The 9,725-nt window shown below is 40.6% G+C and overlaps 1 long non-coding RNA gene across 2 annotated transcripts in view; it reads left to right on the forward strand.

Annotated features, from left to right (window-relative positions):
* Positions 1–6,898, forward strand: part of LOC309632937 — a 30,204-nt gene extending 23,306 nt beyond the window's left edge. For both annotated transcript variants that reach the window (XR_014247157.1, XR_014247158.1), the window contains exon 3: positions 1,105–6,898. This is a non-coding gene — a long non-coding RNA (uncharacterized lncRNA). The remainder of the gene's footprint in view (positions 1–1,104) is intronic.
* Positions 6,899–9,725: the final 2,827 nt, after the last annotated feature.

Here is a 9,725-nt window from a genome sequence, read left to right on the forward strand (position 1 = left end):
CCCACACAGAGGATCGGTGCCGACCAGCACTCACCAGCCCGAGAGGCTTGTCTGCTCACCCGCCGGGGCGGGTGGGGGCTGGGAGCTGAGGTTTGGGCTTCGGTCGGATCCCAGGGAGAGGACTGGGGTTGGCTGCGTGAACACAACCTGAAGGGGGCCTAGTGCGCCACAGCTAGCTGGGAGGGAGTCCAGGAAAAAGTCTGGACCTGCCTAAGAGGCAAGAGACCATTGTTTTGGGGTGCACAAGGAGAGGAGATTCCTCGTGTGCCCACAGAAGGCAGAGCACCGCCTAAACAAGCTCCAGAGACAGGCGCGAGTTGCGCCTGTCAGCGCGGACCACAGAGATGGGCATGAAACACTAACCCTGCTGCTGCAGCCACCAAGAAGCCTGTGTGCGAGCACAGCTCACTGTCCACACCCCCCAGGGAGCCTCTGCAGCCCGCCACTGCCAGGGTCCTGTGATCCAGGGACAACTTCCCTGGGAGAACACATGGTGTGCCTCAGGCTGTTGCAATGTCATGCCAGGCTCTGCTGCTGCAGGCTCGCCCCGCATTCCAATTATAACTACTGTACCCCTCCCTCCCCCTGGCCTGAATGAGGTAGAGCCCCCTAATGAGCCGCTGCTTTAACCCTGTCCTGTCTGGGCAGGGAGCAGATGCCTGAGGGCAGCCTACTCACAGAGGCGGGGCCAAATCCAAAGCTGAACCCCAGGAGCTGTGCAAACAAAGAAGAGAAAGGGAAATCTCTCCCAGCAGCTTCAGGAGCAGCAGATTAAATCTCCACAATCAACTTGTCATACCCTGCATCTGTGGAATACCTGAATAGACAACGAATCATCCCAAAACTGAGGCTGTGGATTTCGGTAGCAACTGTAGACTTGGGGCTTGCTGTCTGTGATTGATTTGTTTCTGATTTTTATGTTTATCTTAGTATAGTTTTCAGCGCTTGTTATCATTGGTTGATTTGTATATTGGTTTGGTTGCTCTCTTCTTTTTTTATTATTTTTTTAATTTTAATAATTTTTATTTATTTATTTATTTATTTTTATTATAATTTTTTTCTTTCTTTTTTTCTCCCTTTTCTTCTGAACCATGTGGCTGACAGGGTCTTGGTGCTCCAGCCTGGTGTCAGGCCTGAGCCTCTGAGGTGGGAGAGCCTAGTTCAGGACATTGGACCACCAGAGACCTCCCAGCCCCACGTACTATCTATCAGCAAGAGCTTGCCCAGAGATCTCCATCTCAACGTTAAGACCCAGCTACACCCAACGGCCAGCAAGCTCCAGTGCAGGACGCCCCATGCCCCATGCCAAACAACTTGCAAGACAGAAACACAACCCCATGCATTAACCGAGAGGCTGTGTCTAAGTTTACAGACACCCCAAAATACACCACTGGATGCAGCCCTGCCCACCAGAAAGACAAGATCCAGCCCCACCCACCAGAACACAGTCACCAGTCCCCTCCACCAGGAAGCCTACACAAGCCACTGAAGGAACCTCACCTACTGGGGGCAGACAACAAAAACAACAGGAACTACAAACCTGCAGCCTACGAAAAGGAGACCCCAAACACAGTAAGTTAAACAAAATGAGAAGACAAAGAAATATGCGGCAGATGAAGGAGCAAGGTAAAAACCCACCAGACCAAACAAATGAAGAGGAAATAGGCAGTCTACATGAAAAAGAATTCAGAGTGATGATAGTAAAGATGATCCAAAATCTTAGAAATAGAATGGAGAAGATACAAAAAACGTTTAACAAGGACCTAGAAGAACAAAAGAGCAAACAAACAATGATGAACAACACAATAAATGAAATTAAAAATTGTCTAGAACGAATCAATAGTAGAATAACTCAGGCAGAAGAATGGATAAGTGACCTGGAAGATAAAATAGTGGAAATAACTACCACAGAGCAGAATAAAGAAAAAAAGAATGAAAAGAATTGAGGACAGTCTCAGAGACTTCTGGGACAACATTAAATGCACCAACATTCGAATTAATAGGGGTCCCAGAAGAAGAAGAGAAAAAGAAAGGGCCTGAGAAAATATTTGAAGAGATTATAGTTGAAAACTTCCGTAAAATGGGAAAGGAAATAGTCAAGTCCAGGAAGCGCAGAAAGTCCCATACAGAATAAATCCAAGGAGAAAAACACCAAGACACATATTAATCAAACTATCAAAAATTAAATACAAAGAAAAATTAAAAACAGCAAGGGAAAAGCAACAAATAACATACAAGGGAATCCCCATAAGGTTAACAGCTGATCTTTCAGCAGAAACTCTGCAAGCCAGAAGGGAGTGGCCGTACATATTTAAAGTGATGAAAGGGAAAAACCCTCAACCAAGATTACTCTCCCCAGCAAGGATCTCATTCAGATTTGACAGAGAAATTAAAACCTTTACAGACAAGCAAACGTTAAGAGAATTCAGCACCACCAAACCAGCTTTACAACAACTGTACTTGCAATATGAAAATATTTTCAAATGAAACAACTAACAAAGGATTAATCTCCAAAATATACAAGCAACTCATGGAGCTCAATATCAGAAAAACAAACAACCCAATCCAAAAGTGAGCAGAAGACCTAAATAGACATTTCTCCAAAGAAGATATACAGATTACCAAGAAACACATGCAAGGATGCTCAACATCACTAATCATTAGAGAAATGCAAATCAAAACTACAATGAGGTAACACCTCACACCAGTCAGAACGACCATCATCAAAAAATCTACAAACAATAAATGCTGGAAAGGGTGTGGAGAAAAGGGAACCCTCTTGCACTGTTGGTGAGAATGTAAATTGATACAGCCACTATGGAGAACAGTATGGAGGTTCCTTAAAAAACTAAAAATAAAACTGCCATATGTCCCAGCAATCCCACTGCTGGGTATATACCCTGAGAAAACCATAATTCAAAAAGAGTCATGTACCACAATGTTCATTGCAGCACTATTTACAATAGCCAGGACATGGAAGCAACTTAAGTGTCCATCGACAGATGAAGGGATAAAGAAGATATGGCACATATATACAATGGAATATTACTCAGCCATAAAAAGAAACAAAATTGAGTTATTTGTAGTGAGGTGGATGCATCTAGAGTCTGTCATACAGAGTGAAGTAAGTCAGAAAGAGAAAAACAAATACCATATGCGAACTCATATATATGGAATCTAAAAAAAAAAAAAGGTTCTGATGAACGTAGGGGCAGGACAGGAATAGAGATGCAGACATAGAGAATGGACTTGATAACACGGGGAGAGGCATGTATAAGCTGGGATGAAGTGAGAGAGTAGCATGGACATATATACACTATCAAATATAAAATAGATAGCTTGTGGGAAGCAGCTGCATAGCACAGGGAGATCAGCTTGGTGCTTTGTGACCACCTATAGGGGTGGGATAGGGAGGGTGGGAGGGAGATGCAAGAGGGAGGAGATATGGGGATATATGTATATGTATAACTGATTCACTTTGTTATACAGCAGAAACTAACACACCATTGTAAAGCAATTATACTCCAATAAAAATGTTAAAAAAATAAAATAACAAAACAAAAAAAACCCTAATTTTCTTCCTATATCCCTTAACTTTATTTGATGGCATATAATTCAACACACCATTCAAACAAAAGACTTGTCAACATCTTAGTTCCATCTCCGTTTATTTTTACCTCTGAAATAGCTCTCAAATCTTATTTCACCATTCCCATTGTCACTTCCTTGGTCAAATCCTTACCAACCCTTGCCTAGACTGATGCAGTAGCCTAAGTGACCTCCCCACCTCCATCTCACTGCTTTCCAATTCTTTTTCCACATTGCCATCAAAGTGACTGCTTCCTTGCATAAAATCCTTCAGTGACTCTTCATCACTGTATTAGTTTGCTAAGGCTTTCGTAACAAAATACTGCAGACTGGGTGTCTTAAACAACACAAATTTATTTTCTCATGGTTCTCGAGGCTAGAAGTCTAGGATCAAGGTGTTGGCAGGTCTGGTTTCTTCTGAGGCTTCTCTCTTGACTTGAAGACGGCTGCCTTCTCCCTGTGTCCTAACATGGTCTTTCCCCTATGCACGCACATCCCTGCTATCTTTTTGTGTGTCTAAAGTTCCTCTCCCTATAACTTAATCCCCTCTTTAAAGGCCCTAACTTCAAATACAGTCTCACTCTGAGGTACTGGGGGTAAGGCCTTCAATATATTAATTTTGAGGGACACAGTGTAGCCCCTACAACAATCACATACAATTAAGAGTGTATTTAGTCGTTATAACATGCAAATGCACTTATAATCTGGCCCTTTCAACTCTCCAATTTCATCCCTTGCTATTTCTCTGTCATTTTATAGTCCAGGAATTCCAAATTGTGCATAGTTCCCCAAGCATCCAATCTGTTTGCTGCCTCTGTGTCACCTATTCCTTTTGACTAGACCGTCATCCTACTCCCATCTTTGTCACTGGTAAACTTCTGTTTATCCTTCAAACCTTATGCTGAGAATTTTCTGAAATTTCCAAATCCATATATTAGCAAGTGATTTATTATGTTATTGTGTTGGTCTGATGGAATTTCATTACATTTTTAGTGTAAAGATAGAACTAGGAGCATATCCTTTTTGCTCCATATAAGTGGGCCTATAGACAAAGGAAGTGGTCACAAAACATAAACTCTTGCCCAGGACCTGGGAAAAGAAAAGAAGACATTCAGCACAGGAAGAGTGAAGGACTTCACCTTTCAGCCCTCCAGGCAGGGTGAAGGTGAAGGAGCAAGTAGGCCTGGTCTTAGCACGCCTTGCCTCCTGGCAGAAACTGGGTCTTGCCTTGTCCATTCAATAGAAGACCATTTCTCAGGTACAGGAGAAGTTCTTTATTTTTCTAAATTGACATAAATCAGAGATGATCACAGTCATCTTTTGAGGCACCTCCCTTCCTTCATCTCTCAGGCTAGTGTCACTGAGTGATGACTTCCTCCTCTGCCATGTGATGCTGTCCAAAGCCCTGGTCCCTCCCCCTAGGAAAAGGCAGTCAGGTGGTGCTTGCTCCAGGGATGTGTGCCAGGGACTGCAGACCCAGTAGGAGACCTTCATGGAGCAGCCCCCCAGTAACTCGATTCCCATATGCATACAGGCACCCCATGCTTCTCTACCTCTGTACTCCAGCTATGCTGTTTCCTTTTGTAGAGGCATGTAATACAAAGAGCTTTTGTGTATCTTTCTGGAGATAATTCATACATGTAAAGCTAATTTACATTTATTTTTTCTCCCATTTTTACACGTAAGAGAGCATACTATACACACTATAGCTTGCTTTTTTTGAACAATATTAGATTGTGGAGTTCATTCATATCACGTAAAGAGCATCTTCACAGCTGCTCTATTCCAATATAGGGATGTATCATCATGTAACCCTCTCCTGATGAAATCTTTGGGTATTACAAATAATGCTGTAATGACTAATCTATTTCATATATCATTTCATACATGAGTGAATAAAGTCTGGGATAAATTCCAGAAGAAGACCTGTTGGGTTGCATTGTTAATTCTGTGAGATAGTGCCAAATTGCCAATTTATATTCAACCAGCAAAGTATGAGAGCAAAAAATCCAATCTAACCATTAGATCTTTGCTAATATGATAATTTAGAAGTGATATTCCAGTTTGTTTTAATTTGCATTTCTGTTTCTGTAAATAAGATTAAGCATCTTTTTATATGTTAATGGGTCACTTGTATTTTCTTTTATAAGAACAGTCTGTTGGTCTTTTTTTTTTTAATTTAATTTAATTTTTATTTTATTTATTTATTTATGGTTGTGTTGGGTCTTTGTTTCTGCGTGAGGGCTTTCTCTAATTGCGGCAAGTGGGGGCCACTCTTCATCGCGGTGCGCGGGCCTCTCACGATCGCGGCCTCTCTTTTTGCGGAGCACAGGCTCCAGACGCGCAGGCTCAGTAATTGTGGCTCACGGGCCTAGTTGCTCCACGGCATGTGGGATCTTCCCAGACCAGGGCTCGAACCCGTGTCCCCTGCATTGGCAGGCAGATTCTCAACCACTGCGCCACCAGGGAAGCCCCTCTATTGGTCTTTTTATTGATTCATAAAAGCTCTCTCTATATTAGAAAAATTAACACCTACCTGTGGTATGAGTAGCATATACTTTTCCCAGTTTGTATTTGTCTTTTGATTTTTTTGTTTATTGTCTTGCAGAACCTCATTTTTATTTTTATGTAGTTGTTTATTAGTCTTCTCTTTTATGGCTTCTGAGTTTTGTGATGTATCTAGAAATAGCTTTCCCACCCCCCAAATTTTTTAAAAAAATAAATCTTCAATGATTTCTTCTAGTTCCCTTACAGTTTCATTTTTTACATGTAAATATTTGATCCAACTGGGATTTGTTTTAATGTAAGTTATGAGGTACAGATCCAAATTTATTTTTCCTTATTTTTTTCTAGATGTCTATTAGTAGACTGCACACCATTTATTACATAAATCATCTTTCCCATTGATTGGAAATGCTGCTTTTATAATTTACTAAATTCTATTTCTGAATGTTCTCATTTGATCCATTATTTTTTTTAAATGTATAAAAGAGTGAGGTTATCCCACATTCTATACTTCTCCTACATTTTCTTAGATATTGTTGCTTGTTTCTTTTAAAAATAAACTTTAGAATCAGATTGGCTAAAATAAAATCCTCTTTGTCTTTTTATTGAACTGACCTCTGCCTGACAGTGAGTCTTCCTATTAAAGAACATGGTAAGTCTTTACATCTGTACAAGGTTTTAGGGGGGCTTCAGTTGCAGTTTAAAGTATTTTTTCAAATAGATTTTGCACATTTCTTGTTAAGTTTTTCTAAGATTGTTTATCTTTTTTGTGGTTTTTGGAAATAGAGTCTTTTTGTCCATTATATCTTTTAAGTAGCTAGCTGATATATGTTAATAAACTTGCTGTTCATTTCTGCATGTTAATTTCATACTCAGCCAACTTAGTGAATTGCCTTATCATCTAGAGTAGTTTTTCAATTGCCTCAAGTATTTCAGGAATGCAACAGCAACACTGATGAGTAATTATCATTTTGCCTCCTCCCTTTCCATTTTGTATACTTCTCAGTTCTATCTCCTTTCTAGCTGTGATGGCTACCATCTCCAGAAATGTTGAATATCAGTGACAGTAGATATTTTCATCTAGCTCCCGATTTTAATGGGACATCTTCAGATGCTTCCCATTAATATGATTCCAGCTTTTGGGTTGAAATAGGTAAATTTCATCAAGTTAAGGGATTGTCCATCTATTACCATCTTAATGGGAGTTGTTTTTTGTTTTTTGGTTTTTTTATTATTTATGGGTGTGTTGGGTCTTCGTTTCTGTGCGAGGGCTTTCTCTAGTTGCAGCAAGCGGGGGCTACTCTTCATCGCGGTGCGCGGGCCTCTCATTATCGCGGCCTCTCTTGTTGCAGAGCACAGGCTCCAGACATGCAGGCTCAGTAGTTGTGGCTCACGGGCCTAGTTGCTCCGCGGCATGTGGGATCTTCCCAGACCAGGGCTCGAACCCGTGTCCCCTGCACTGGCAGGCAGATTCTCAACCACTGCGCCACCAGGGAAGCCCGGGAGTTTTTTTAAAGAAAGAATTTATGTTACGTTTTATAAATACCTCTGTATCGAGACGCTATGATTTTTATGTTTTGATCTATTAATATAATCAGTATATTAACAATTTTCCAATTGTTAATTGCATTCTTGCATTCTTGGAATTAACTCCTCTTCATAATGATGTAGTATTCTTCTAATGAGCTGCTGGACTATATATATATATATATATATATATATATTTAGAGAGAGAGACGGAGAGATTAAATATGGTTGGTATGTAATTTTTTTCTACCTTTGTTATATTGTGGTATTGATGTAATCCTCTCTTCATAAAAATTTTGTTTTTGTATGTTCTGCAACATTTTGTATAACAACAGAGATGTCTTTTCCTCAAGAATTTGGTAGAATTCCCTTGTAAAACCATCTCAGCCTTGTGATTTGCAAGGGGCTCGAATAACTGATAATTTTCTCGAATTTTTTTTCACGGTAATTCGTCTGTATAGATTTTTTGAATCTTTTCTGGGCTCAGATTTGTAAATTATAGTTTCCTATGAAGTTATTCTTTTCATCCAGATTATTAAATATATTTCCCTACTGTGGTAGATTGTTACACTAATGGCCCCAACTAATCTGCCTCATGGCATCCATGCCGTTGTTTACTCCCTCCTACACTGACTGGGCTTGGTTAGCTGGCTGATCTGGTGAATGGGACGGGACACCAGCAAATGTGACACAAACAGAGGTTTGTCAGACACATCACACTGGGACTCGCCTGGAACACTGCCTCTAGCAGGTGAGGAAGCATGGTTGAGTCTCCTTGAGGAGAAAAGACCTCGTGGAAAGGGAGGTCCAGTTATCCCAGCTGACTCGCTGAATGCTGCTGCATGAGTTGAGCCCAGTCGTAACCAGAAAACAAAAATCCTCTAGCAAACCCACAGTCATTATTTTAAACCACTAAATTTTTTTAAATTTATTTATTTAATTTATTTATTTTTGGCTGCATTGGGTCTTCATTGCTGCGCACGGGCTTTCTCTAGTTGCAGCGAGTGGGGGCTACTCTTCGTTGTGGTGTGTGGGTTTCTCACTGTGGTGGCTTCTCTGGTTGCGGAGCACGGGCTCTAGGCATGCGGGCTTCAGTAGTTGTGGCACATAGGCTCAGTAGTTGTGGCACGTGGGCTCAGTAGTTGTGGCACACGGGCTTAGTTGCTCCACGGCGTGTGGGATCTTCTCAGACCAGGACTTGAACCCGTGTCTCCTGCATTGTCAGGCATTCTTAACCACTGTGCCACCAGGGAAGCCTTAAACCACTAAATTTTAAAGAGGTGTGTTGCACTTCCCTTGATGAAATCATTAAGGACCTCTTAGAGAGATGATACCCTGTTCTGTCCAAATTGATAATGAACAAAATTCGTTTTCATATTAAGGCTATGACATAGCTAGGGCAAGGCAAGACAGTAATAACACGTTTCAGGTATATAATTGTTTGTGGATTATAAAATGTTTTCATATGCATTATTTATCTCACCAGTTCCCCACCATAATCCTGAATTACGACTCTTAGGAACATAGAGACTCAGTTGCAAAGCAAGATTTAGAACACAAGTCTACAGACATCCATTCCAGCACTTTTTCTAATTAGTATGCCAGGTTCTGTCCTCTATTTTATTCTTATAAATGAAGTATAAAGAGCAGGAAAATGTTTTACTTTGGAAACACAATAAATAGGTCAAGGATGAAAGAGATTAAAAATTAAATTCTCTTATGGGACACAGTTGATATTTTCTAGAGTATTCGCACTTTATGTTCACTGTCTCATGTAGCCAACAGTTTAACCTACCATTCTTCCTTATAATTACCGCATTGAGTTTCTTTTCTCTAGAGCTGAGTCTGGAGATGTAAAGTGAGATCTGGCCTGGAGGAACGGATTTGGAAATCGACAGGTGATAATAAAAAATTTAGGATTAGATGAGATAATCCAGAAAAAATGTGCTCTAGAAAGAGAATAGAAATAAACCAAGGATGAAAGCCTGGGTAAAAGCAATTAGAAGGATAGTTGGAAGAAGAAAAGTCTAAAAAAGAGAAAAGGAAGAGCAAGAGTGAAAAGAGAAAACCATAAGAAGAATGTGTTCTTGAAACACAGGGAGTCG

The sequence above is a fragment of the Balaenoptera borealis genome (assembly GCF_965194805.1).
Source record: "Balaenoptera borealis genome assembly, chromosome: 8".
Lineage (NCBI taxonomy): Eukaryota > Metazoa > Chordata > Mammalia > Artiodactyla > Balaenopteridae > Balaenoptera > Balaenoptera borealis.